Genomic DNA, 5995 nt, shown 5'->3' with positions numbered 1-5995 from the left:
GCATCCATAAAGGCCTTGTGTGTGGGAAGAGTAAGAACCTGGCCACCACAGCATTTCTTTTTTCCCATGGAACAACTGGAGGGAGGCAATCTGCAATGTCTGAAAGACAACAAGGGCCAATGGCTGTGCTGTCTGAGCCCCCCAGAGACCCATGGATGGTAGACAGAGCCTTGCCTCCAGGGAACCCCCACTTCAGGGCAAGACACAGACCCCTATTTATAAACCAACTAAGGTGCCACAGGCCCAATGTGAGAAGTCACCTCTTGTGCCTCGAGTTCACTGTTGCAGAGGGGTCTTTTATTGTACGTGAAGAAGTAAAAATTTTGTAGAGGACATGACACGGGAATGAGCTTTGACAGCCTTATATAGGGTGTCCAGGTGGAGGAGTCATTCCAGGTAAGAGGAGCCACACTTCAGTCCTGCGACCTCAAAGGGATGAGCCAGGGTTTTCCAGGTTCAAGCAGCCCATGCTTTGTGCCTCATGACAAAGGAAGCTCAAGTCTTATGTAGCCTTCAATGTCCTGAGCCCTGAGATGTCTCAGCTTCAGTGATATCCATGGCTACCTCCCACCTCTCAACAGGCACCAGGCAACAAATGTTTCCATGAGCTAAGAAGCAGCACCTGTGCCCTGCAGCACAACCTAGAGGAGTCAGCCTCCCTCCTGACCATGTTCTGGAGAGCAGCTTTACCAAGCTTCCACGGCCCTGGGCTGCCTGGCAAAGTGGTAAGAGGCCAGTGTTGTCTTCTGGTATAAGCCCTGCTCTTCTGCCCATGAGATTCTGTGTTCTCAGTTCCAGGACTTTCTGATGGTCAGGAGCTACATAGGTTGTTAGAATGTGCTGGACTTTAGTGCAGCATCCTGGAGGGAGACTCCTGGTCCTTGGTGGGTGCTTTCATTGAAGTTCTGATTACCTTACTTCATCCTCACACCCCAACCCCCAAGATAATAATTCAAAGAGAAGAAAATAAAATGGAGAAGCACAGACATAGACACCCTGGTAATCCATAAGTATCTACTTCCAATAATTCTGAAGTTTGAGCTGAAATTCATGGGCCTTTGAAACTTTTCCACCCCTCAGTGCTTCTTGGTCAAAAGATCAAAGGAAGTCACTGTGATCCTTCAGCTACTTTCAGTCATGCTCCTAGAATCCCAACACACCTTTTATCTCTGTTCCAGTCTTGGGAAAAGGTAGAGCCCCTAAGGAATTGTCCTGTTTCTGGATCCCCCCCACCCCTAGTTTTTAGCTCCATATTAATGTTACTGGTATGTTTTGGGATCAAAAAATGCTAATTCCAATGGGGTACTTTACTATCTTCAGTTTTGTACAGACATTTTGAAATGTGAACACTGTCATCAGTGCAGTCCTGTGTCCCAGACATAGTATCTCTGAAATTCCAAGTCCTTCATGGATGGGAGAAGGGGGAGACAAAACTTCTTCAAGGACTGAGTTGGAGGTCTTGTTCACAGTTGTGAGTTGCTGTGGGTCTGGAGTCAGGGTCTCCTTGATCAGAGGAATGTAGGCCTGTGCTGGTCTGATTGGGGGCTTTCAGGTTCTCAACATTCCTACCTGTGGTATTTTTCTCAACTGTTCTGAACTGAGGGATTGAGAAGATATAATGGAAGAAACTGAGTCTGGAGGTGCTAAGAAGATTATAGAGTTGTGCTTCTGATTGGTAGGAACCACAAAAACTGGATGCATTTGGTTTCCACACTGTTGTCTGAGAGCCTGTTCTTCTTCCCCAGGATGAATCAATGAAAAGGGAGCTCCTGGATCTTCGAGCCCAAGTATCCAAACAGGAGAAGCTCCTTGAGAGCGCAGCTGAGCGTCTGAAGTCTGTTAACCAGCAGAAGGAGAACATGGAGCAGTTCATTGTCAGCCAGCCTAGGTGCCTCTGAGCTGTGGAGCAGCAGAGGAAAGGGGTGGTCTTGCAGATTCCCCACTTATGCTGCAGAAGAACAGTGACCACAGAGGCACTGGAATGTTGGGAAGGGAGAGTCTGGCACTGGGCCCAACCCTCCTGTGCCATGAGGAATTGTGGATGCAGAGGGAGGAGAGTAAGGGGTCAGCAATAGGCCATGATTGAGGGGTGAGAAGAAAGTGGTCTAGAAATGCATGCCCAGCAAGTAGGGCCCAGTTAGAAATTCCTTCTTTGTGGGGCTCTTTTCTTTTTTCAGTGACCAGGACACATGATGTTTTGAAGAAGGCAAAGACTAACTTGGAGCTAAGGAACCGGTTGCACCTTACACAGTCACAGAGCCAATTCAAATACGTCACTGTCTGTCATCAGATCTGTGAGTGACCCTGACCTCCTTTAAATTCTAGGAGGTATCTGGCCCACTACATAGGTCTTAGCTCCTGGAGAGCCTCCTCTCTTCACGCTCCTGCCCCCTCAGCTCCCTCCCCTGTTCTTGCTCTCCCCTAGTCACCATCTCTCCTCTTTACCCCAGTTTTTCCCCTTGATGTCAGTCAAGCAAGGAGCCAGGAGAAATGCAGTTCAGTTGGTCCTTGAGGGAAGAAACTTTCAAATTCTGTCTGTGAATTAGTTGTCTACCAAGAGATCTTGAGGCCATTTGTGCATTCTGGACTTTCCTGAACTACTTAATGAAAAACTAAATAAGGCATAATCTTATAAATTGACTTAAGTGCAGAAAATTAAGTTAAGGATAGTAATTTTATTTTGGCACCTCATTTTCTTTAAAAAACATGAAGGAAGATCCACTCAGTCTCCTTGATATAAAAGAAAAACTGATAATAAAAAAGACTGAACTTTAAGGGACAAGTTTTTAAAATATAAATATATATATAGAGGAGAGATATTCTCTACATTTACTTAAATGCTGTGCTAATAATTCCCTAGAAATCCTATGAAGAGAAACTTGATGTGTAACTGATTGTTTTAAACATAAGAAATTAAACCTTTAAACATATATGGTAAACATCAGAGCAGTTGAGCCTTCTAGGAATGTTCCTAAGTTGTACCCTGAGAGCCTTGACACCCATAGTGTGATCAAGGACGGGCCATGTTTTAACTAGCTCTTGTTTTCTAATTCCCTTTGGATCTTCTCTGAGGATTGCTTTCTTTCCTGAGCCTCTTATCACAACACTTAGAGGATTGCCTCTGTACAGCCTCCTCCTATCCCTGGCAAGTTAACCCACAGCCTCCAGTTCCTGCTGGCTCCCTCCAGTGTGCAGCCCACCCTCTCTTGTTCCTGATTTCTGGTCTCTAACTCCAGGCTTAATATTAACTGGTTGTATGCCTTTGGCTCTGTGAGCTACTGCCCCTCATCTGTTAAAGGTGGACCTAGACTTAGAGAATCTCTGAGGTTCCTGTCAATTTGTCTTCTTCTTAAGAAAACTGAGACACACACTTAACAGGGGAACTTTCCCCAACATGTCCTCTTCAGTACAGGCTGTTTTTACATGTGCATGTTTCATGCTCCATCCTTCTGTTCCCAGAATATGTCAAAGGCCTTTATTTTCCTTCAGACCACATAACCTGTAGCATGAACTGAGTAATAAAAGGAAAGTAGTAGGATCTGGCCATATGGCATGCAGTAGGGCTGTGGCTGGGGCACCAGGGATTTGGGTGCACAGGGAAGCTTATCCTCTAAACTGGAACCCTCCAGACCCAGTGCATCTCCTTGTCTCATTCTTTTAACCAAATCCCACCATGTTTCTGCCTTCCTGCATGCTTTGCCCTTATTCCAGGCTCTGGGCATCATAAATGGTGTCTAATAGTTCCATCTGAACAGGATTCTTTTGTTTGCTTGCAGGTGACATCCGTAAGGGCCCTGCTGTGTGCTCCAGCATTGACACCCTTGCCTTCCAGGAGCCACACAAGAAGCAAAGCAACCACCGGTCCCTAATGCATGAGGAAGCCTAGGCCTACCCCCCTCCCCACATCTGAACAACTGCCTATCTGCTAAGGAGCATCTGAGTCCTATTCCTTCAAAGCTGGTGCAGGTCTGAAGAGGTGATCAGAGATGTCTCCTACTAGGGTAGGAAGAAAGGCAGAATGACTTCCTGGCAGTGATGGAATACCAGTAGTCAAATACCACCAGACCCCCACTAGGCAGAGTTCACCTAAGATTGCATGGTAAACCTGTGACACTGCTTCTGAACAGCCTCAGTGACACAGCACCTGCTCAGCACTGTTCTCACCTTAGCAGCTCTCCTTTGATGATCAACTCTGGGGAAATGATTGCCTTCTACACATGGGTCATGTGGTTCCAATGTGGAGCTTGTTGACAGTTCTAGAAGCACTCTAGTGAGAAGCAGGCACTGCTGGACAGTGTCAGTGAAACTCAGCTAGCACCTTTCACAGATCCACACCTGACCAGGTAGCTCCTCTGGGATAAGCCAGGCTGGACTTTGCACGGCACCATGAGGTCTGACCTCTTTGAGTCCATGTGAGGAAGGAAATTGGTGACCTCTCATTCATAGCCTAGCACAATCTGCTTCCTTTATTAACATGTTCTCCAAATTTTACTGCCCCCTCCTCCCCATTAAGTATGCTGTGCCATTTTGCTAACTTAACATCCTTCGGGGGAATATGAGACTGATGTCCACACCAAGCCTATGCAAAGTCTTGCATATGGCAGCCTCTACTTGTTTCTTAGTGGTGTGGGCCAGGCCCCAATTGTACTGAAGCCTCCTATGTGTCTTTAGAGTGCTCCTAGGATGTGAGTAGGTGGGTATAAATGTAAGATAGAGGTTCATTTATATTGCTGTAGCCATACGTTGAAGGCCAACATCACTCATTGCAGGCAGGGTAAAATAGTAATGTCTTTCTGGCTTTCTGTGGCTTATTTTTTTTAAAGCAAAGTTTGTATAAATAGTTTCTTTTCTTTCTTTTTTTTGTCTTTGTTTCCCATTTCTACAACAGACTAGAACAAGTGTTAGGAATAGAAAATAAAATAAGTCAAACCCAAAAAACCAAAGACTGAATGTTTTCTTTGATAAGCAGATGCTGATCCATAAAGCGAGGTGGAGGGGGGAATGAAAGAACTTTGGATTGGACAGAGGGGACAGAGGTAAAGCGAGGGGTGGGGAGGTGTGAAGGATTATGGAATGAGAGGGACTTTAATACCCTATATACATTTGTGACTACACTACTGGTGTTGACTCTGCACCACGTTCAGCCAGAGCAAGTGCTCCAATTGTGTACGATACTGTCATGTATAAGTAATTAGAATAAATTTAAAAATTAAAAATATTAAAACAAGATAAAAATTTTTAAAAGAAAAGAAAACAAGACTGTCATGAAGAAATTTATTGGCTAATTCTGAGGTTTAAGTTTAAAAAAATGAGAATTTTTCCTCTTTGCCATTTTTCAAAAATCTCTAAGACAAGTGATTCTTAAACCTGATGTGCCTTTACAATTTCACAGGGAAGGATATATTTTGCTGTTTGTTCTGCAGCATTAAAACTCAGGAGTCAGGATGGCAATGGAGAATTGGTTTCTTTCCATCCTGGGTTTGAGCAAAATAGAGAAGAACATTTTCTTTGACCTGTCTTCATCTTTGATGACTGTGAGGCATGGAAAGCTTTTATAAAAACAGGTCACAGTGGGGGGAAAGGCAAGAAATGCCCAAGTGTGTATTTAGCTAGGCTGTGTTAATCAGGAACCCTTCCCAGTACATGTTTCCCTTTGCAGTGCCCATCAGAGCCAAGCAGTCCATCAGCCTCCATCATCAGTTTAAAGAAGATCAAAATTAAAACATATTTGAAGATTTTCCTTTCAAAGGGGGTCTGTTTCACATTCAGCTATGGGGACTGTGGGAGCGACTCCCTGGGCTCCATATCAAGCGCTCTAGTGGGTGTGGGACTCTAATCAAGGATCTGCCTCTATATGTAAGTATCCCAGGTGATGCTGATGCAGACATAGTTTAACACATTGATGATTCTGATACAGGTGGGCTGTAGACTACAGTTTAACACACATTGTGCATGTCATTGAGTCACAATGAATTTATTTAAGAACCATAATTGA

At 44.6% G+C, this 5995-nt stretch overlaps 1 long non-coding RNA gene across 1 annotated transcript; it reads left to right on the top strand.

The window, feature by feature from the left end:
• The first annotated feature begins 500 nt into the window (after window positions 1-500).
• Window positions 501-4797, top strand: LOC124101923 (uncharacterized). Its single transcript, XR_006854743.2, has 3 exons — window positions 501-725; window positions 1746-2294; window positions 3777-4797. It is a non-coding gene; the product is annotated as an uncharacterized LOC124101923 (long non-coding RNA).
• Window positions 4798-5995: the final 1198 nt, after the last annotated feature.

Source organism: Marmota monax, unplaced genomic scaffold (genome assembly GCF_021218885.2).
Source record: "Marmota monax isolate L192 unplaced genomic scaffold, Marmota_monax_Labrador192_F-V1.1 WCK01_AAM20220418_F8-fsc00616, whole genome shotgun sequence".
Classification (NCBI taxonomy): domain Eukaryota; kingdom Metazoa; phylum Chordata; class Mammalia; order Rodentia; family Sciuridae; genus Marmota; species Marmota monax.
The sequence above is the reverse complement of the archived record's forward strand: the minus strand, read 5'-3'. Positions and strand labels throughout refer to the sequence as shown.